Source organism: Agelaius phoeniceus, chromosome 6 (assembly GCF_051311805.1).
Source record: "Agelaius phoeniceus isolate bAgePho1 chromosome 6, bAgePho1.hap1, whole genome shotgun sequence".
In the NCBI taxonomy this organism is placed as follows: domain Eukaryota; kingdom Metazoa; phylum Chordata; class Aves; order Passeriformes; family Icteridae; genus Agelaius; species Agelaius phoeniceus.
Window position 1 is genome coordinate 60,789,648 of NC_135270.1, and position 23,173 is coordinate 60,812,820.

General features: G+C 48.6%; 1 protein-coding gene across 12 annotated transcripts in view; it reads right to left on the minus strand.

The window, feature by feature from the left end:
• KTN1 (kinectin 1) overlaps positions 1–16,763 on the minus strand; it is a 79,486-nt gene extending 62,723 nt beyond the window's left edge. For all 12 annotated transcript variants that reach the window (XM_077180848.1, XM_077180843.1, XM_077180851.1 and 9 more), the window contains exon 1: positions 16,608–16,763. The gene's annotated coding sequence lies outside the window, so the exon portion shown is untranslated. The remainder of the gene's footprint in view (positions 1–16,607) is intronic.
• Positions 16,764–23,173: the final 6,410 nt, after the last annotated feature.

Here is a 23,173-nt window from a genome sequence, read left to right on the forward strand (position 1 = left end):
CAGCTGACGCCCTGAAACCACCTGGGCTGGATGGAGGATAAAGCCCAGAACTGGAATTAGCATCAGTGAAAGTGCAGCGAGCAACCTCGGTTTAGCAGGGGATAAATGCACACACACCTGCTGCTGGCACAGAGCAGGGAAAATCAGGCTCTGCATTCCTCACACTGATATCCCAAACTGCACAGAGCCTGGCACAGCAGAACTCCACTGGGTTCACCAAAGCATGGGCACAAATACACTGATAAGAGCCAGAGGGACCAGGGATTGTCCCCTGTGCTGGGCACTGCTGCAGCACCTCCAGTCATAGGGGCAGTTTTGGGCCCCTCGTGAAAATAAGGATGTTGAGGAGCTGGAGCTTGTCCAGAAAAGGGAACAGAGCTGGGGAAGGGTTTGGAGCACCAGAGACAGCTGAGGGGGTTCAGCCTGAAAAAAAGGAGGTTCAGGGGGGACCTTCTCACTCTCCACAACTCCCTGACAGGAGGGTGCAGGCAGGGGAGCTCTGCTCCCAGGGAACAGGAACAGGACAAGAGGAAATGGCCTCAAGTTGTACCAGGGGAGGTTTAGATTGGATATTAGGGAAAATTTCTTCATTGAAAGGGTGGTCAGGTATTGGCACAGCTGCCAAGGGGAGGGGTGGAGTCCCCATCCCTGGAGGGATTTAAAAACTGTGTGGATGTGGCACTTGGGGACATGGCTTAGTGGTGGCCTTGGCAGTGCTGAGGGAATGGTTAGACTTGATCTTACAGGGCTCTTCCAACCTAAACTGGAAGAGTCTATGTTGTTCAGCACAGGAAAGTTTAGGAAACTAAAACATTTCTTGCAGTATTTGTGAGAGGGTGTTACTTGGGATAAAAACCAGTGTGCGTCAGGACCAGCAAAAAATGTCCTTGGCTCCACCAGACTCCAGAAACTGCAAGTTTCCCCTTTAAATCACTAGCAGCTAACACACACACTCCTATTATCCCCAGAGTTAGAAGATAGCAAATTATCTTTACACTACCTTTTTCCAAAGTGCCTGTGAAGAATCAAAGGCTTCTTTCTTCCAGCAGGAATTACTCAGCAAGTCTGCATCTTCCCATCGCTACTTCCAAGGAGTCCCTGAGGCTCCCCCAGCTCCTTCCTTCACACACTCATGTACAGACATGCTCTGCCCACACCACCATGAACTATTTGAGAGGCATTTAAACACCCAAGCAGCCAGCTCAGGCTTTTGGGTAAGCATTTCCCCTTTCCCTGCTCTCCATGCAGGCAGGGACCAGATCAGACATTTGCTCTTCAATCACCGCCCGCTTCCGTGCACAGGGAACTGGGAAGTGATACTTCTCAAAATAGGAAGGCATAAAAAAAATCAGAGAATCTTCTCAAAATAATTCTACAAATAAGAGCCAAATCTAGCAGACTTATGGCCAAAGCTGAGCTTAGGTTCCCTGTCTGAGCAGCAGTTCCATCTGTTGTGTAGTTTTTGAGCATCAAGGGATCTCCTGGAACATGAGCCCAAACAAAAGCACAAAGCTGGTACAGATTTGAGCCAGGATTCTTGGGTCAGACAGGCATTAAACACACACAACCACACCCTGAAGTCTGCTTCTGCCCAGCACCTGGACAGGAGGGAGGGACCAGGCCACACCTGGTTTTATTCTAATTAGCTGTCTGGGAAATTCACAGGGGTTTGTAAAATCCACACTCCACAGCAGCTCAGCTTCACCACACACAAAAGCCATTTACACAGCCTTAAAGTGCTGCACACCTCAACAAAGGCCTTAAGACAGCTGTTGTGGTCTAGTGTATAAATAGACATTCACAAGATAATCTTCACCTTGGACCCACAGAAAGCCTCAGGGAGCAGCTACGAGCCCCTAAAAAGCCAGGGCAGGTACAATACAGGTCTGAGCCCAGCTGGGTTTGCTCACTCTGACACAGCTTAATCCCTGTCTGACGCAGGAAGAAGTTGCATTACTGTAAGTGTGTTCATTCTGCACCTACCCCTGGCATGCTCTATTGCTTTAACTCAATGAAAACAAGGTCTGAAACACCCATGGGAATGAGGCATTTGACCACCCTCTGGTCATAAATGAGGCAAAGCCCCAAATTCCAAGTAAAACAAACAAAAAAAATTAAGGTCATCTCCTGAGATATTTAGGGCTGCTACATCCCTTTCATCTCCTTATATCCAAGTGTGGAAGGAAATTTTTGGCTGTGAGGGTGGTGAGGCCCTGGCACAGGTTGCCTTGAGAAACTGTGGCTGCCCCATCCCTGAAGTGTTCAAATACAGCATGGATGGGGCTTAGAGCAGCCTGGTTTAGTGCAAGGTGTTCCTGCCCATGGCATGGGGTGGAAATCAGATGGTTTTTAAGGTCCCTTCCAAAGCCAAATCATTCCATGATTCTATAACAGAGGAAAGCAGGTATGAGCAGTAGCTTCTCAGTACTCAAATTCCTCTCATACCTTCACAGCAATCTACAAAGAGAAAACAGCTGGAATGAAACATTTTCCCCTTCCCAGTGTATACAGCAAATATAACTACATAAAATACACATTTCTGTATTGTGAATTCTTGTTAATATTTTAAAAAAATAAATGTAAAATAAGAGGAGACAGAAACAAAAGAAGCAAAGGCCTTTGGTCCAGCTTTTTTTATTCTTTTTTTTTTTCCCCCTTAGCAGATTCTGTGAAAGTATGAATGGCATCCGAGCACTGGGAGGCTAATGCTCATTCAAAAAAACAACCCAGGTTTTTCTCCACAAGAGCTGCAAAGAGTCAAGCAAGGAGAAAACTCAAGTGTATTACCTGCCTGTGCATCCCAGGAGAGGTAAAATCCCTTTTCTGCACATCCCCAGCAGCAGAGTTTTCCCTCCCTGGGCAGGCACAAGCTGTTCTCCATCTGAATTCAGGGCAGAGCAGCCGCCCTCGGCGCCACAGCGACAGGAAAACCACGACAGATTGCTAAAGAGGATGGCATCTTGTTTATGGGCTGTGTTTCTAAAGTTTGGCCATCACTGAGAAGAGATCACTCTTAATTTATTGCTTGATTCTCTGGATTTCTATTCAACTTTGCCCTTAACTATACTCACCAGGCGACTTTTTAGCTTATTCACTGGAATTTCGCCACACATATAAGAAAGTTTTCAACCTACCACTTGTTCTGCAGCTCTCCAGACCACCTGGTGCTAAAGCTTTTCTCCCCAATTTCTCACTAAGGCAGCCACAGCGACAGAGAAGCAAAAAATATCCTCAATATAAGCCTTCAAGGGCAAGCAGGTCACTCAGAGCAACTTTAGCAGGTCCCTGTAAGTTGGATTTATTAACCTTTGTACCCCCACACCCTGAGGGTGCAAAGGCTGCCAGAACTACCCCAGATTGAGCCATGCACAGCCCAACAGTGTCACTGCTGCTTTCACCAAGTTTCCACCCACACTGAATGAGGTCTCACGGGAGCTCAAGAAGGAGGAATGTGTGCACCGAGGTGATGGCACAAGAGGAAGACAAGAAACCTCAAAATAAATGAATTTGGAAAATTTCCTATAGCAGTGTATCACCAAAGGTCTTTCTGCAAGAATATATGAAATTCATCTAAGAATATTAATCTTGTCCATATTAGAGTTTCTTTCCACGACAAAAATAAATCACACAAAGATATTCTTAGTCTGAACACCATAAAAGTGACTTTATCCAGACTTATTTTTGAATGTATATGAAAGGGATAAGAACAGAATTCTTCTGCCAACAAAGACAGGTATTAACCTAAGAGAATCTATTTAGCTTCAGACTTCTTAACCAGACAAGATTTTACTCAAGTGTGCACACGCTGTCCTTTACCCCGTTGCGAAAGGAACAAAAGAGGAGGAAATGACTAATCAAAGCAGCAGCACATTAATATATTTTGGTATGAGGAAAGGGAAAATTGTAGCTGGTATTTTTAACATTCCCAACAGGAGAATGCAGGGCCCTGCATACACCAGCCACGGAGGCTCAGCAGCTCCCAGGAGGGGAAAATAAATAAATTAAACAAAAAAAAAAAAAAAAGAAAAAAGTGAGGTTGTGTCCCAAAGAGGAGTTCTGTATTTTCCATTTTTCAGTATGAGCTCTGCTGGAATGAGAGCCTGGAAAGGAGGCATGGCTGGGGTCAGCAGCAAGGCCTGAGTGATAACAGGTGCCCTTTGCCTGAACTGCAGGGAAAGCCCAGCCTGGAGAGGTGCTCTGAGGGAAAAGGTGAGAGTTTCTTGGAGCACTGCCACCAACAAACACTCCTGTAAATCCCATTGCCACCCTGCTCTGCTGGCTGCCCTCTTCCACAAGCTGATAAGAGACAGGGCAAGAAAAGTGTCCCAGGTGGCATCCAGCGAGCCACAGCTCACCCATGTGCCACCCATCCCACACCATCCCAAGCTCAATTCCCCCTCAAAGCTCTCCATTCCCTGCAGGAGCAAAGCACAGCATCTCCACATCTTTCCTTGCAGTCACTTTGTCACTGAACCCACACGAGCCAAGCCACTGATGTCCCAGTTCAACTGGATTTAACAGCTGGGTTTTAATCCCACATTCCCCCACTCCATGGGAAGTTCTTTGGGGCAGCCACAGTAACAGGCTTGCTCAGAGCACCAACAGGGCAGGAGCCTGACTACTGTGACAAACCCAAAATTAGAGCTTCCAAACCCCTTCCTAAAAGGGATCAAAACCAATCAATCCAGCAACAGCCCAGCACAGCCATTTGTGCAGTGGGATGGCACAGCACAAAAGCTTTGCTCGCTCAGGAAGAGGAGCTGGACTGCTGCCTGTCTGTCCAGCTCCAATTGTTCCCACACTTCATCATTAAGGGCTACAATTCACCCTCTTTCCAATGCCAAACCCCCAAAAGGCTCCTAACAAAACCATTCTAAATACTAAATGGGAAGAGACTGTAGTAGTTCAGATTCCCTCCCCTTGCTCCAACACTGCTGGATGCAAGGAGACACAGAGAAACTAATATTGAATGTTCTTGCAGAGAGATTCGTGCTCAGCCACAAGCCTGAAGCTTAAGCAGGTCTTTACCCTGGTATCACAAAATGACAGTCCCAGTCATTCCAGCAACAAGATTTTCCCATTATTTCTGTTCAGTGTGCTGTTCCACACAGCTATACAAAGAGGTTGGACCACTGACAAGAACAAAAAAAAAGCTTCGTTAACCTCTCAGTGACTCGACAATCCTATTGTTGCACAGCAATGGACAAAAGAGAAGCCAGCAGCAGACAGATGCTCTCATCTATCCAAATTCCTAAAGGAAAATGAAATTGAGCTGTGCTGGGAACAGGCTGCAAGGCAGAGGAGAGTTGTTAGCTCAGAGGGAAATCAAAACTTCAGCGATTGTGAATTATATCAGATCTAGATGCTTTCATGTGGTTTCTTCTAACTACCTGGAGTCTCGAGACATTATTTATTGCACACATTATGCCTAAGCAGTTGAGTGATTTCAGTTGTCTCTAAAGAGAAAACTACTGTCAATGTGGCACAGATGTAGCTAAATGAGAGCATCAGAAGGCAGCAAGTGAAACAAGATTGCTGTACCTACCCCACCATCAGACTGAGTCTTGATAATTCTTCAGCTGCAAACTGAGAGGAATCAACAGGGAAGTTCTTTCTTCTTTGTCACCACAAACAGTACAATAAAAGAATGGGAGGGGGGGGAGGTATCCACCAGTTAAACAACCAAAGTTCACAGAGTGATAATAAATTTTCAAATGTGCCAAGAGTTTAGAAGTCAGGGCTATGCAGTTTGTTTCTCAACACCAAGATTTTAAAAGGGCAGCTTCAGTTTAGGTTGGGTGACTGGAGGAACAGAGACTAAACACAGAGAAGTCAAAGTTCCTGTAAGCTGACAGAGGCATCATAAAGGAAATGATCACCAACATGCACAAGTACCAAACCAGAATTTAGGGAGTACTACGAGGCTGGAATTGCCTCCTCTTCAGCCCACGCAGCCTGCTAAGCACTGCCTCAGCAGCTCTATTTTTACTTTTAATACTCTACACCACAGTGGTGGGTCAGAAAGACACAAAAACACTGGGAAATCAGAGCAGCCAGGCTTGAGCAGGCATTGCTGGCTACCCTCCCTTCCTCTGTGCAGGAACAGCTCTGCTGCCCTGAGCTGCACCCGAGGAACAGGAGCCAGCCCAGCTTCCTCTGCTCCCACCTTGCAGGGAGGGGCTGGAGCCACAGGACAATGCTGGCCTGGGAACAAATGGGCAGCAATGGGCCATGGCTGCATTTTGGCTGCAAGTTGGGAAAACACTCTCAATCCTCAATGCAACAAGGTGTCAGAGCTGGAATGGGCAATCTGCAGCCTCTGCATGGAGCAGGGGCACTGTGGTTTATTATTTCATTCTTCTGCTGGTAGCAATCAATGAGTTTTAATCCATAGTCACATTAGGAATGATATCTCTAAAGAGGGGTGGATTTTATTTCAACTGTGCATTAAATTTAAAATCATTTGCCAGATTAAAGCACTGTTCACACTCTACTTACAAACCCTCTGAACACAGGGAATGTTTAGAGGTATGCTTAGGACTGAATTTGGACCACAGAAGGTCCTGCTGGTGATGGGGCTTCCTCCAGCACTGATATTTTGACTTTCTGCTCCAGCAGAAATCTGCACCAGCTGAAGGCTGAACAAATTTCCACAGTATATATGAATTAGTTTGACTGCTCCATAGCAAAGCTGTCCTTCAACATTTATCCTAAAGCACATTATCATGCAGGCATAAAGACAGCACTTCTATATCCAAGCCAGATCCCTCACGTTGTAGAATATGGTGCTGTTAATACTGTTAGAAACAAAATTTCAAAATGGTTTAGGAACAAAAGAGGCTTTAGAAGCAATCCCTGCAGCACTGGCACCATACAAGTTACACCAGTGCATTTCAAAGTATAAATTGCATCATGAGCTGGAACTTCTAACTCTATTTGAAAGCACAACATGAAGTTTTAGAAATTGCTGCTGAACTGTGGTCATTTCCCTGCTGAGGCAGGTGAAGTGCTAAGGCCTTTCTCTGCTCTCCTTTGAGACACTGCACGTATCTCATTTATCAAGGGCAGCACTAAGAGCTCACCTCATCATCCATCCCAATACAACAAGAATTTCACACAGCTCCACCGAGATGCTATCCTTCAGCTTCCACAACAAGGAGATGTGCTCCTGAACAGCACAAAGCTTCTTCTCACCTTGTTAACCCCCCTGTGCTTCATTGCCCAGTCTGCTGAAGGCACAGCAAGAAATGAGACACAGCTGCTGTCACCTCACGGTGTCATCACCCACACCCTTTCCTGATATCCAGCCTAAGCCTGTCCTGACACAGGCTCCAGCCATTCCCTCAGGTCCTGTTGATGCTCAGGAAGAAGAATTCAGCATCTGCCCCTCCACTCCCCCTTGTGAGGAAGCTGCAGGCCAGGATGAAGTCTGTCCTCAGTTCATCCCCTCCAGGCTGAACAAGCCAGGTGACCTCGGTCCCTCCTCTCGTGGCTTCCCCTCCAGACCCTTCCATGGCCCTTGGGTGCTCTCCAATACCTTTCTAACCTTCTTATATTGTGGCATCCACCTTACTCAGGGTAAAATTTAACCTACATATTTATATTCTTTTTTAAGAATATAGTTTTATATCCCTATTTCCATGCTCCAATCCTCCCAAACCCAAGACTGGGGGGGAAGCATCATCAACAGCATTTCAAGCTCTGAATTTTTCATTCACACAAAGCTTCTTCTCACCTTGTTAACCTCTCTGTGCTTCACTGCCCAGTCTGCTGCAGGCACTCACAGCAAGAAATGAGACACAGCTGGTGTCACCTCAGTGTCATCACCCACACCCTTTAGGCTCTGGCAGCAGCTTAGGAAGGTCACATGTGCTCAGGAATCAGTGCAGTGTTTCAGCAGACCCCGAGGCAATATTTGCATCTTAAAATACCCAGAGGAGGGGACCAGACTCCCCTCCAGCAGCAGGGAAAAGGCTCCAGCTCCTCCACAGACTTGCTTAATGCTTGAATCACACCTGAGCCACACAGTGAAGGAGCTTTCCCTTTACCACCTTCCTCATGCAGCTGTTGATGCCCCAGGTGAGTGATGCTGAGGGTTGCTCATGCTCCTCTGAGCAGCAGCAGCCCAGGGGATGCTGCAACCCTCCTTACTGGTCCCAGTTCCACAGTCCAGTTCACTGCAAACCCCCACATACAGTGCAATTTTGAGAGCTGGACAACACCACGAGAACCCTGCAAAAGGTGTGTCCAAAGCACATCTATAAAGTCTTCCTGGTGCTTTCCACTTGTGACCACAAGGACCAAGACTGCAGGAGTCTCCTAAAGAAACTGGAAAGAGGGAAATGCATATTTGAAGAGTTTTTGAGTTCAAGTGAAGAACCCAACAGCCCAGAGCTCTGCCCCCAAAACAGCCTCCTAACACAAGCACACACACCCTCCCCAACGTGCTCAGCACTGATCTGAACCCAAGAACATGCCAGGTTGTTAAAAAGGACTAAAAATGCTCAGCAACAAAAATGCAGAGTAATTGAGGTCATTTCTCTCACGCTTCTCTGCGTTCTCACTCCCTTTGCTTTGCTGTCCCACAATCTGCTCCTCCTTTGGGGTGCAAGAACTGAACAAACACTTCATTGCAACCACACAGATCTAAACCTATGTGCCTCCAACTTAAGTTACAACTCAAACTATTACTCCAGTAGCCTGTGATGCCAAGCAGGGATTTAAAAAATCTACTTAGAAATAGGTACACCAGACCTGAAGCCAAAAAATTCTTCTTTTGGCACACAAACAGCATAGGAGGAGAGGTAAAAACTTGGAGGTGCAGTGTGGTGGGGGGGCAAAAAAGACAGGATTGTAATGGAAACATCTGATGAAGAATTTTCACAAGCCTTTAAAACTTCTGAAACCCAACCCCTTCGCCAGCACTTCTCACATGGCTCAGACTGCAGACCATGTTATGCAAGTTCTAATTGTGCTTCCACAGCCCTCCCTCCCTCCCACGGGCCTGCACCCCAGCAAATCCCTGTGTGGAAGTGGCAGAGAAGAACCCTCCCACACCTGGCCTGGGGTGCTGCCACCTGTGCAAAGCAAGCCTGGCCTTGATGGGCATCTTGAACCAGGCTCTAACCCCCAAAAAGCTGCTAAAAACCCCTCTGGCTTTACACACACAAACCAAGCTGTAAAAAGGTTCACTAAATTTAGCATGCAACCCAATCCTAGTGGTGGTGTAGCACAGGCTGAAGATATGGAAGTGACCTTAGGTGAAGGCAACAAGGAAAAACTGTCAGTACTCCCATTGAGCTGCCGTGGGAAAGCCCAGAGAACCCAAAAAAATCCTAACAAAACCTCCATAAATCCTCCAAGCAGCTTGGTGGTTTCCAAGGCTTTGAGATGCCACCTCCACCTCTCTTTTGGACAATGCTGTTCATTGTCCACACTGAGGACAGGGTTGGGAGGAAAACCTTCTCAGCACAATTCTCCAAGAGCTTGGAGAAGTAAAGCTTGATGGAGCTGCACCACCACTGCTGTAAACACAAAACCAGGCAGCATGAAGAGAAAAAGCAGCTCAGTCCTTTGTCCTTCCATCACAGCTGGAGCCACACGTGCTGCCAACAGGTGCTGAAGCAAGCAAAGGTCAGCAGGTGTGACAGGGGATACAGCACTGACCTGTCAACTCCACTGTCTGCCAGTTCCCAGCACCACACCCCCTGAGAAATGCAGACACTGCCTGCTCCAAGGACAGCACACGGAGTCTCCCTGGAGAACAGCAAGCTCAAGGAGGCAAAAGAGTTCCCACCTAGTCCTGGGGGAAAGGGCCCTTCCTGGCACAGCACCTAAACCCCAACCACTTCCCAGATCTGAAGATGCCCTGTGAAAGCTCCAGTGGCTATGAGCTGCTGTAGCCATGGTGATGCTCTCAGGTACACCTGGAGCTGAAGCAGAGATGCTGCAGCTGATTCCATGTACCTGTTTTTAGGTCCTCTCACAGAGTTAAAGGCAATGCCTATGGGAAAGCCAAGCTGGGATGTCCATTTGCAACATTAAGTGATGGCTTAGAGGGCAAAGCAGCACTAAACACCAAGGCAGCCTTTCAAACCACTTTGGGAGGCAATATCACTGACCCTAACCCTGGCCTCCCACCCAGCAACATCACTGACCCTAACCCTGGCCTCCCACCCAGCAACATCACTGACCCTAACCCTGGCCTCCCACCCACACCAGAGAAGAGACCCTGAAAGGAAGGGGCACATGGAACAGTCCTGCTTGCTGCAGGAAAGCAGTTCCATGTCCCATCACAGAATGGTTTGGGTTGGAAGGGACCTTAAAGATCATCCCATTCCAACCCCCTGCCCTGTCCAACCTGGCCTTGAACACTTCCAGGGATCCAGGGGCAGCCACAGCTGCTCTGGGCAACCTGTGCCAGGGCCTCCCCACTCTCACAAGGAAAATTCCTAATATCTAATCTAAACTTTCCTCTCTTTGTTTAAATCCATTCTCCCTTTGTCCTGTCACTATCTGACAATGAGCTCACCCACCCGAGCTGACTGCCAGAGGTTCAGGTCACAGATGGGACCAAGAAAAAGGCACCACCAGCTGCTCTGCTGGTGACTTCCTGGCATCTTCACCTGCAGGTGCTTCACCTGTGCTTTCCCTTCTGTACAATGGGCAGGTAAGGGCCATGCCAGATCCTGGCAGCAGCACAGGGCAGGTGCCTGATGGAGAAACACCCACGTGAGCCAAATGCCAGACATCAGCTTAAACACCCCTGCCACACAGCACTTCCCACCCAAGGCCTGGGAACCATTCACTTCCTCCAATAAATTGGATTTTTTAATTTATTGTCATCAAGTGTAGACTTTCCAACTTAAAACCCCACAGCAAATTGGCTGGGAAAGAAAAGCAGTCATGGCCAGTGGTCAGCTCAAACCAGTAATAATGAAATCAGGAGCAGACTGATATTATAGGCTCTCTTGTGAGTCAGTCATGCTCCAGTCCAATCCTGGTGAGCTCCCTGAAGAGCTGCACCTTGTGCAATAGCTTAGTCATCATCTTCCTTGACAGCTACGCGCTTACAAACGCATTTTGAGTCCACTCACATTTTCCCATGAAAATTTTCCTCTCTGCCCTACTACAGGCAGGACAGAGCAGAGCAGTGCCAGCCTAGGAGTGGGCAGCTTGTTCCTTGCAGGGGAGGAGATAAAGCTTTTATCTCCCAGACTCAACAACTTCCTTCCTGTGTGGTAGCAGGCAGACAAAAGACACCTTTTCACACCACGGAAAGGAATGAGATGCACTAAAATTTGGCACAACCCTGAAATAAAATACCCTGCTTAATGTTTTCAGGTCATACAGGAGAGTGTAAAACAGAACTAAGCCAGCATTTCTTCTACAAGGAACTTGCAGGGTGGGATTTGGAAGCAAAAGAATAAGGAGCCCAAAATAACTCTGGTTGAGTTTATATTGCTCTGGCAGCTAAGCAAAAGTTGATAACACTGGACTGAGGTACTTCCCCTCTGCAGGATGAGAGCTGGATTGTTTTTGGAAGCACCATGAATCATGGGCATAAATATACCAGGCTTTAAGAGCCTTTGACACCCACGTAATTCTGGACTCCAACTTGATTTTCCCTGGGTCTTTCAACACATGCTCAGTGAGCTGGACACCAGACAGGCAGGCTGAGAAGGTCAGCTATTTAATTAATAGGTGTAATCCCAAAATCAGAACTTGGGTTTTGCTGGAGAACATCAACACACCTCTTCTGAGAGAAAAAGAGCCTTCCCTGATGCCCCTCCATTAGTCATTCAACTGCAGCTTGAAGGAAAACAGGAGTTTTGCTCTATTTCCTGAACTTCACAGCATAAAAGGGCTGAAAGATGCTTCCTGCAACAGGGGAGCTGTGATGCAGCAGCTCCAGCAGAGCAGTGATTTGCAGGATGGCCTGGCTGTGAGCAGATCCAGACAAGGAAGGCAGGCAGAGGGATCAGCCAGAAGGAAGAGTGTCCAATGGAAAAAGAGGAAAAAAAAACCTGCAAGAAGAGCTGTTCCCTGTGTTTCACTACCACTGAAAATCCTGCACACCTGAGAGCAAAGAGCTGTAAATGCAAGCAGAGGACAAGACTATTTATAATAGGGATTATCAGTGCAACAAAAGGAGTAGCTTGTCCACATGACTGATTTACAGACACTTTCTCTGAGTTACAATGCAGCCCCAGTGATGCACAAGCAAAGATGAGCTTTCATCTGAAACAGAAAAAATGAGAAAAAATGCTATTCCTCTAAATAAATCTTCATGGGAAGAAAAAGGGAAGAAACTACTTTTACTTCTCTTCAGTAACAGCAGTTTAGAGCTGTGGATTGTGGTAAGCAGGGTGGTCACAAAGCACAAACAAAAACAGAGCATTGCAGAAAAGGAGGAGGAGAGCTGAGAAGAAATAACTCTGATTACCCCACAAATCTTACAGCTCCTGGCCCTCTCCTCTCCCACCCACCCCACACTCATTCCACAGCAAAACTCAAGGCTTGAAGCACCCAAAAAGCTTGAAACTACTTGAAACCACAAAGCTTGAAACTGCTTCTCTGCATCACAGAGTGGCAAGGAGATAATGTTCTTTATCTGTGTTAGTGCAGTTAGAGATTGTTTCCAGAGTTTTCATGTAATGGACACCATTTCTCTTTTTTCCTGTTTTCTACAGTATCTAAGAGACTTAAAAAAAAAATCCTCCTCACCTCTAGTTAAATTGGAAGCATTAAAAAGGATCATGAGATTTGCATTCTTTAGCACCTCAGATTATTAGAGTTTCCACTGCCATGACTTCCCCTTCCAACTCCACACCCAAGCTCCAATTAAAGAATCTTCACATTTGGGTGGACTTTGGTATTTCTTGTACCAAGACACTGGAGCATCCAGGCTGACAAGATGGCCAAGGCAGCAGAATTTCTGCACTCCCAGGAGATCTCTGTTTAATTTTGCTTTATGGAGAGATCCTGCACCAAGCCTGCCCTCTGCCCAGGACCTATATTTAGGGACTGAGCTGACCCAACAGTGCCCCTGTAAGCTCATTTATTGAGATTCACTTATTCATTCTGATATAATCTAATTAGATGCAGCAGTCCTGTACCCAGGCATGGCAGTGACCAGGAGAGGACGAGTTCAAACACAGGGAAGCCAGCCTAGGTGCTACTTAGTTCTCACAGAGAGAGGAAAAAAACCTCTTGCAGAGGAATGGCAGGAATTATAGATGCCTGTGCACTATCTCAGAGCAGCACCTGGATCCACTCTGCCTCTTCCCTCCACCAGGTAAAAAACAATTCCTCAGCTGGAAGCAGCAGAGTCCAGATCAATGCACGGTGCTTACCCATGAAAGGGCTGCTGCTCCTGCTCTGAAATCACTGCAAATGGGGAAAAAAAAAAAGCAGGAATCAGCCTTTAAGGCAGTGCCCACGCCAGCAGGCACAGATGCTTTCCCAAGCTGCAGACCACAGGCATCAGCCTGGAGAAAGTGCCAAAGAGTCCACATTGTAAGAAAATACTTTAAAGGCTCCATTCTGGCAAGAAATAGGAAGTTTTCAAAGCTCCCAAGTACCCTCTCTCCTGCCACCAGCTGTAGTTCAGGCATGCGAACAGGAAGAAGCTTTTACATTTCTAAAAACATAAATAAATACTTTTTTTTTTTTTTTTTTTTTAAGTCTCCATGTGTTTTATTTGCTTGGACATCTTGTATAACATGAGAGGAGAAGCAGATTCCTGGGAGTCATGGGCTGGTAATTCTCCAATTTATCATCTCCATAGTTTATGCACAGTCATTAACAAGAAGTGATTTGTCTGGGACAGATTTAGCCCAGCAACTCCCTGTCTCATTAGCCTGAAACAATCACCCGAGGAATGTCAAAAAGTTTGTGAGCTTAGTGCAGCAATCAGCCCCCTCCAAAATATTCCTACTTTTAAAAATAGCCCAATCCTGCTGCTTTGCCAATGCAGAGCAGGAAGTGCTAAACAGAGATGCATGAAATTCCCTTTATATTAAAAAGGCTCTGATGGGTAAAGGCAAAAGGTTGTCACTGACAAGGAAATCCTGAGAATATCGATAAGACAACAACTCAAGGAGACTTAAAGACTTCAACTTGTTTAACCTATGAAAGCAAGGGGTCAAGAGGGGATCCAATTGCTCTAATTACATCAGGGAGGGAAAACAATCATTTAAACCAAATAGAAACATCAGAACCAAATACAAATTACACAAACAGGCCACGAGCACCGTCAGGATGGAAATTCAGCAACTGCTCACGATTTCAAGGAGGTTCTCCAACAGCTCTCCTGCAGAGATGTGGAGAATAAACTGATCAAGTTTCACCTTGGAAGCAGTTGTGTTATGAAAGGCATCCACAGCACGGATGGGTGCTAAAAACAGGGAAACTAAACTTGATTTGGGCTGCTGCCACAGCTTTTGGAGTGAAGAGTGGGATGAAGAATTACCTCCTCCTGCCACTCTGCCTTCTGCTTCCTCCCCATCCCTGTGGGACAGCACAGAGGGCATTCACACTATTTACTCAGGCACATCACTGGGCTATGACCAGGGAACTAAACTGGGACCTGAAGCCTCACCAAGTCAATGGTGAGAGGTGGGTGCCTTGGCAGCGGCACGGGAAGGGATTAGGAGCAACCAAGTTTGATGCTTAAAATAAAACACGTGTCCTGTCCCCTGTGTCCTCACACTTCAGGGTCTTGAGTGTAGCTTAAACGCAGACCTGGCCAGCACCTCTGAAACTCACAGGGAATTCCAATTCCTAAGGGATTTTTTTAGCCAGCACCCAGGGTCAGGAATGATTAGACATTTTCAAGCCATAACCAGCAAATCTCCAACAGCAAGAGCAGATGACGCAAATGAAAGCTGTTACAGAGCTAACCAAGCAACACCACAGCTTTACACAGGCTTGAGTAAGTCCTTCCCTTTTCTTCAAGGGGTTCCAGAAACAAAGTAGTCATCAGGTCTGTGACGGGGATAAAGGATAAAATCAAAATCTCACTGTGTCCCTCAGATCCTACTGCTGCTATTTCAGAGAGCGGAAAGCATCTTCTTGAGAGCAGCTAGAAAAGGGAGGTGGTAGGGAAAAAAAATACCAAAAAAGGTATTTGGTAATAACTCTACCAGAGAATTAGTGTTTCTTTCCAATCCCCAACCTTTCACTGCTGCAGTTACACACAAAAGTTATTTTAATCACAGTATGCAGAAAGCAGCATCAGCATATGAGGCAAGAGAAAAAATATGTGGTAAAGCGAGTTGCATGGCCTGTTGGAGGGCAGAAATTACAGCACAGTTACAGGCAAGAGGTCCACGAGGCAGAGAAATGCTTCCAGCCCAAGCTAAACAGGAGGATGATAGTGATCCACCGAGAGAAAAGACAAGGAAAAACATCTGAAAGGAGGTGGAACACAGGAACTGAATCCCTTCTCAACTTTTGCAGCAACCAGTTTGGACTGCCCAGCGAGAGATTTTTGCCTTGTCATAGGTAAACAGATGCTAAATGGAATAGTTGTATCAACTAAATGCTATTTGTGTTGGTGGACAGAGGCAGCAATGGAAACACTAAAGGAACACGGAGGGGAAAAGGGAAAATTTTAAACAGAAAAGAGCTACAGCAGGGTATCAGCTCAGCTCCTCTCGCACAAAGTGAGAAATTATCTTTGAGGTTTTCTAACAACGACCTCAAAATACACAGCACTGCCTTAGTGGGGGGGTGTGGGGGAAAAAAGGTCATAAAATGACAAACCTAAAGCACACGGGTGGATGCACATCACTGGAGAGCAGAACTTGTCACTGTCTAATGCAGAAAAGACACTGAGCTACGTTATTCTTAATAACCACCTACTCAATTAAAATACTTCATCAGCTGAAGGCAACCGGGTACAAAAGGCTCAGCTTTGCCACCTTAACTCCTCTTTCCTTCTCCGTAACTTGCAGGCTGGAAGAAGGGAGTCAGCCGTGAGTGGAGGAGAGGTGATGGGGGCACCAACACCTCCAGGGTTAACAGAGCTGCACGCAACCTGGACCAAAGGGCACGGGCAACCTCAGGAATGAAACACCACTGACAACATCACCTGCGAGGGTGGGGAGCCGCGTTTGCGAGCATCTGACACCCGCACGGGCACCCGAGGCGGCCCGGATCGCGGTAACGAAGCGCAATGCTCATTAAAGCTCCCACGGCCGCCCGGGCGCCGCAGCAGCAGCCGCCTCTCGCCAAACCTCACCCGGGGCTCCGCCAGCCCCGGGGAACGCTCCAAACCCCATCGCGGGCGGCAATTGCCGCCCCGCCGCCCCTCGGCGGGCGCTTTAACGCAGCGGGCTCCGGGAGCACCGCGGGCACGGCGCGCCTGCTCCGCTTCACCCGGCTCCGGGGGGATGCGCTCGGGAAGCACCGGAGCCCCACCGGAGCCCCCCGAACCCCGCCGGCCTCAGGGCAGCGGCCTCTCCCCGCTGTGGAGCCGCGCCCGGACCACCCCCCCCCCGGCCGGGCCGCAGCCCCGGGCCCGCCGCGGCCTGGCCCCGCCGCCCCTCGCCGGGAGGGCCCGGCCCCGCTGCGGCCCGCGGCGCTCCCCGGGCGGGACTCACCGAGACGGCGGCGGGCAGGGCAGGGCCGTGCCGGGCCGGGGCTGCGGGGACGGAGCGGGAGCGGCCGGTGCTGCGCGGCGCGGGCGGCAGGAAGGGGAGGAGGCGGCCCCGCACGTCCGCCGCGCCTGCGGCCGCCCCCCCGCGCGTTAAAGGCACCGGCACCGCCCCGGCCGGGAGCCCCCGGCACCGCCCGGCCCTGCCCGGCACCGAGCGCGGCCGCAGCCCAGGCGCGGGGGAGCCCCGGCAGCGGGGAGCGCCCGCCCGGCTCTGCCACGTGTGTGGGTGCATCACCCGCAGCCCGCCCTGCGCTGGGGATCCCCCCCTCAGCTCGTCCTGAGGTTCGCCCACCCGGGCTCCCCCCATGCGGGGATCCTCGGGGATCACCCACCGAGACTCACCCTACGTGGGGATCCTAGGGATCACCCACCCACGTTATCCCCACACGGGAATCACCCACCCACGTTATCCCCACGCGGGGATCCCAGGGATCACCCGCCCACGTTATCCCCAACCGAGGATCCCCGGGGATCTCCACGTGAGAGGAACCTGGGGTGGGTGATCCCCGGGGATCACCCACCGAGACTCCCCCCACGCGGGGATCCCCAGGGATCACCCACCCAGGCTCCTTCACACGGGGATCCCACCACCCCCAAGCTCCCCCATGCTGCAATCCCTCACCTGTTCCTGAGGATCGCCTACTGAGACTTCCACCAGGCAGGGATGCCCAGGGATCTCCCCACCATACCCCACCCATGGACGGACCTCCCGGAGGCAGGGATCCTCCCATGCAGGTTTCCCACATGCCGGGAGCACATCCACGCAAACCCCACCCGAGGTGGGAATCACGTCCCGCACTCAGGTCTCCCCAGGGATCTCCCCACCGTGTGCGGGGCCATTCTCCGCAGAGCTGCCCGGTGCAGGGACCCCACTGCCCGGGCTCACCGGGCACAGGGATCGCCCGTCCAGCCCCCCAGTTCCAGCCAGTTCCCACCATTCCCTCTCCACCCCCTTTCCCGGAGCTCGCACAGGTGTGGGATCCCAGGGGCCCAAGGCAAGCAGACAGAGCACACCCCAAAGCCTCCTGGAGGACATGAAAGAGACCAGACACCTCCTCATGACCAGGAATAGGGCTTGTCCTTCAATTTCCCTTAAATGTCTTAAAAATGCCCGGCAGCCCTGCCTGCAGCACAGACATACCAGGGGCTTATTCAGTGACATCCCAGCAAGCTGTGGAGTCTGCAGGGAGGGAGATTAACTGGATTTTTTCAGCTCTGACTTCTTAGAGCCCCAAGTTCTTCTTCCTTTTGACGTGGATCCTTCCCAAAGTGCTCCCAGGGCAGATTGCTTTCTGCTGCCGGGGCTCAGCGGCTGACCACGGCTCTGTGGGTACCCACGGGGATGGAAACTGTTGCTCTCTCAGTTCCTTGGGGACAGCGAAACAGCCCAAGAAGCCACCGAGGGCACCCATCCAGCTCCATCGCTGGGGGACTGACATTAACCCTCAGCTTCCCGGAATCCCAAACACGTTGGGGAAAACACAAGAAAATGCAGAGGTTTTGGCTCAGCAGCGCGGCTGAGCCAGCAGTGCCTGCGGGGAAGCTCTGGTGCTGCTCAGGTATCCCCAGGCTCGGGGTGCAGCCGGCAGAAGGGATGCTGGCATCACCCCAGGGCTGTGCACCCTCCCATCATTTCTTCTGACCTCTGGCAATGCCTGCTTTGACTTCCAGGCCGTTTGTTTATTTGGCCCACAGCACCTCTGAGCAATCACCCGCTATCAAAGAAGGATGCGCACGGAGCTGCGGGGAGAGCTCAGCGTTCCCCTCCTGGCCAGCCATGCGTGGCACTCAGCTGCAATCCCGCCGCATTCCCAAACTCTCCGGAGCAGACAAAGGCAGCGGCATGGGGTGGATGCTGACTGAGGGAAGCTGTGCCTTTGCCTGGGAGGTGGAGCGGGCCCGGAGGGGTGGCCACGGGGGTGTGTAGGCGGCCGGACACTTGGAATGTGTGACCGGCCATCAGCTGGCCAGGCTGCGTTTTGCTGCTTCATCCCGGAGCTTCCCTGGCTCAGCACATCCCGGCCGGTCACTCTGCTGCTGAGAGCAGCACACGATCCAGCCAAAGGCAGCATCCCCACCCTGAGCTTCCAAGGTGAAAATTTAAGGCCAAATCTTCCTAATATTAACCATTCCCGGAGCGGTGGCAGGGCTCGGCAGCAGCAGATTCTGCAGATGTTCAATTGCTTTTGTCCACAGTAGAGTTTTCCAGCTGGCATTAGAAGCAAACCACAGCCTCCCAGGAATGGGATTTGCTGCCTCATGGTGAGTAAGGGTCCTGCCAACAGATAAAGATTAGAGCCACGAGCCTGGGAAGGGCATTGGAGGGACAGAGCTGCAATGAAAGAGCAGAGAGTGCAAATCCAGCTGCTACAGAAGGGACAGGCAGCGATCTCTGCACTCTGTGACAGTGACAGGACCTGAGGGAACGGCTGGAGCTGTGCCAGGGGAGGTTTAGGTGGAAATCAGGAAAGGTTCTTGCCCCAGAGGGTGCTGGCTCTGCCCAGGCTCCCCAGGGAATGGGGACAGCCCTGAGGCTGCCAGAGCTCCAGGAGGGTTTGGACAATGCTCCATGGGATGCACAGAGTGGGATTATTGGGGTGTCTGTGCAGGGCCAGCAGCCAGACTCATGATCCTTGTGTGTCCCTTCTAACTCAGGATATTCTCTGATTCCATGATTCAGAACTTTCTCCTCTTCCTCCTTCCAGGATTCAGAGTTGATTTCCTTGCTGGGTGGTCACTGCTTGCTCTGAAGGATTTCAGCTGAGAATATTCCACTTCCTACCAGCTCAGAAGCCTCTGGTCCTTCACATCTTACAGATTTGCCACAACACCACAGCATAAAGGACCTGAAAATGCTTTAAAATTCCATGTCAGATACCATTACCCAAAACATAAGGCAATAAACTATCTCAGTTGTGTGGATTGGGAAACCTGGTGGAAAACCTCACCAGAGAGCCACCCCTGTGCCAAGCAGCCAGGCAGGCAAATGCTGCTGAATGTCCTGACTGCAGGGAGGAAATAATGCAAATTTTTAAAAAGCCACTGAAATCCCACTCACATTAGGCAGCCACTCATGGGCAAAAAGAAAAGGTTTTAAAATTCTGCAGGAACCCCAAGTCATTAGTTTTGTCAGGAATTTTGCTTTCTCAGATCACAGGGAAAAAGCCCTCAGATCTGTGGGTTCAGAGGAAGCCCAAGAGAAAGGCAAGCTATGCACTGAGCAGGGCTGTAAGTCATGGGGGCTGATTATTGTTAATTTAGCATTTTATATAAGAATGTGAGAGATCCTTATCAAAGCCTGAAACAAACGCCCTGCATGTTTCAACACCTCACTGAATCCAGCTAGGAAAAAAAAAGACCAAATGCTGGATTTTTCTCTCTCTCTCTCTCTTTATTTGCATTAAAATTTTTTATACTATTTATAAGCATGAATCCCTGCAATTGACAGGAAGTGGAAATTAATAGATTATATGCACACGTGCCAAAAAACATTTCAATTGCTGCTAAAGAAAGTCACAAAAATGACTACAATTTTCTTCTCAGAGTAGTCAACTAGGAGTAACTCCATGGTGGAAACTTGAGCTATATGGAAAAAGATGCTTGATCCAATTCATCTGTAAGGGAATAAAAATAAATCTGTCCTAAGCAGCATCTGTCAGCAGAAATGACAGTGGAAATTCTTGCAAGAAGAGTAAAAGCTCATAATGAAAAAACAACAATCTAAACCATGACATTGTATGTGAGCAGGATGAAAATCCATCAGGCTATTAGCAGCCTCCACATAATCCCCACACTACCACAATGCAGATATGCTGTTAATTAAATTGAGATGGTCACATTTTATATTGCTGGAAATCCAGCTAATTAAGTGAATTGTTCAAAACTGTTCAGAGTTCACTGGAAAAAATATTTATTTCTAAACTGCAGTCACCTTCCATTTCTGGATTTCGTCATTGTAACAGAGCACTGAAAAGCCCAAAATTTGGTTTAAAATGGTACTGCTCAATTTTATCACATTCAAAATATGAGCAGCACAATTAGAGAGACACAGACAGCTGAGTGCCCATCACAGTGACTGACATCTTCAGAGTGATCACACTGAAATCATGATTTCTGCCAGTTTCCCTTGAGGCTCTTCAGTCCCCACCTCCCAGCACAGGCCTGACACCAGCCACTCCCAGTTTTTACATTTGCAAAGTAAAGCAGAAATCTCAATGGGAAAATCCCTCTCCTGCCCTCCCCAGGCTGCTGTTCCTGCCCCAGACACCCAAACCAGACCTGTCCCCCCCTGGGATGCTGTGATTTACACCCAGCTGTGGTTTACACCCAGCTCAGCAGCAGGAATTGCTGCCTGATGCTGTCAGTGCTGCATCCCACCCAGCTGTCCCAACTGCAGAGCTCCTGGCTGTGCCACAGCCTCCCCGAAATCCCCCAGGACAGAGCCCTCCCAACCATCCTGTGTACTCACACATGCCAGCAGAACAAAACAAGCACCTAAATCTCTGCAAGATCAGGGCCTGCCATGACTCTGAATAATCCCTACTCAATTTCAAGTCAATTATTATTCCTACACCTGCATCACATGGCTTTAATTATCTTTTTTCTTTTTTTTTTCCCCCCCAAAAAGATCGTTTTGGACCAAAGAGCAGAAGCTTTAACTGGAAGCACTCACTGTAAAGGAAAACCTATTTGCTGTGACTGCAGCAGGTCATCAGGTCTGGGCCACAGAGGTGGAATTTAATTTCTAATCTGGAGATCTCAAGCCTTTGGTATCAGATAGAGCTAAAGGGATCACAGGGAAGCTGGACAGAAAAGCAGCTTTCCAAGCAGCACAATAATAACCATGCTTTGAATTCCCATTAGAATGCCATTTCAAAGCAACTTCCAAATTGTCTTCTTTCTTGGTGGCATCCTAGCAGAAGATGATTTTTTAAGAGTGGACAATTAATGGTTGTTGTTAAGTAAAGCAATGCAGAAATGTCACAGAAAACACCTTGTCTCCTGTAAAACACTCCCTGTGTGGTGGAGCAGTGACAGTCCAAATCCTTTGCTCCCATTCATCATTCACAGCACCTGCTCATTATTTACACTGTTCTACATTAATCTAGGACAGGTTTTAAATTAATACTCTTCTTCATCAATACCTATGGAATGAAGATGTTTTTCTTTGCAACACCAACACAACGTGTCTCTGCTCAACACCTGAAATGTAGCAGGATGGACAGCAAACAGAATATGAAGTGAGAGATGGGGAGTGTGGTATTTTCAGGGTCCCCAAGATGAAGGAGGAATTGAGAATCTGACTCCATGTTCTCAGAAGGCTAATTTATTATTTTAGGTACTTATAATATATTAAAGAATCCTGTACTAAACTATACTAAAGAATAGAGAAAGGATATTTACAGAAGGCTTAACAAGATACTAATAAAAAACCTGTGACTCTCGCCAGAGTCCTGACAGAGCTGGACTGTGATTGGTCATTAAATAAAAACAATTCACATGTTGGATAAGCAATCTCCAACCACATTCCAAAGCAGCAAAACACAGGAGAGAAAAATGAGATAATATTGTTTTTCCTTTTTCCCTCTTCTCAGCTTCCCAGGAGAAGAAATCCTGGCGAAGGGATTTTTCAGAAAACATGACAGTGACAGGGGAGAAAAAAAAGAAATGCAGAGTCAGACAGAGCTCATGCTCTGAGGGCTCCTTCAGCCTGAGGATCAGGTGTCCCAGGGCTGGAGCAGCTTGCAAGGCTGGCTCAGCATGGTCTCCTCTGCAGCCAGGGAAGGACAGGGCCTGAGCTCTGCGAGGCATCGCGGGAGCAGCGTGGGTCAGGTGTGACAAACTTCTGAGGAAACGTGCAGCAAACACCCTGCAAACACCCTGGCTGGAGAAATCAGAGAGCACAGGAGCCATCCCAGCTGCTCTTGCCACCACAGAACAGGTTAATATGGAGGGATTTTGTCTGAGGTTTCACAGGGGATGCGTCTGCCTGCTTGGAACAATGAGTGTCACACCAAGGTCCCCAGTTTGCCATCCCTGGTGGTGACACACACCTGTGTCCCAAGGGTGGCTAGAGACTTGGAAATGTTCACAAACCCTTCTTGTTCACAATCACATCATGTTCTCTGGTGCCCCAGGAGATCCAGAAATTCCCAATGTTGCAAACTCACCCTGCATCCCTCTCCAAGTTTCTATTTTAGCTCACACCTAAAATGAGCAAATATTCTTTTCTTCACCTATATATCTAATTTTTTTACACAGTAATAAGCCTATCCCTAGTGAACCTACAGTTGCCCACATTGTGCCTAGACTTGTAAGGTATCTAAGGATTTCTGTCATACTGTTCATAAGACCTGGGGGGCAGAAAGGGTTAAGAACCAGCTCAGGTTCTCTATGGAAAACAGAAAGGCACCAGAAAAGCCAATTCAACTGATTTTACCCAAAGGGACAAAAGAAGGTTTAGTAGGTCCTTTATAAAATGTCAGAGAGAAAAGCTTTATTTTCCCACAG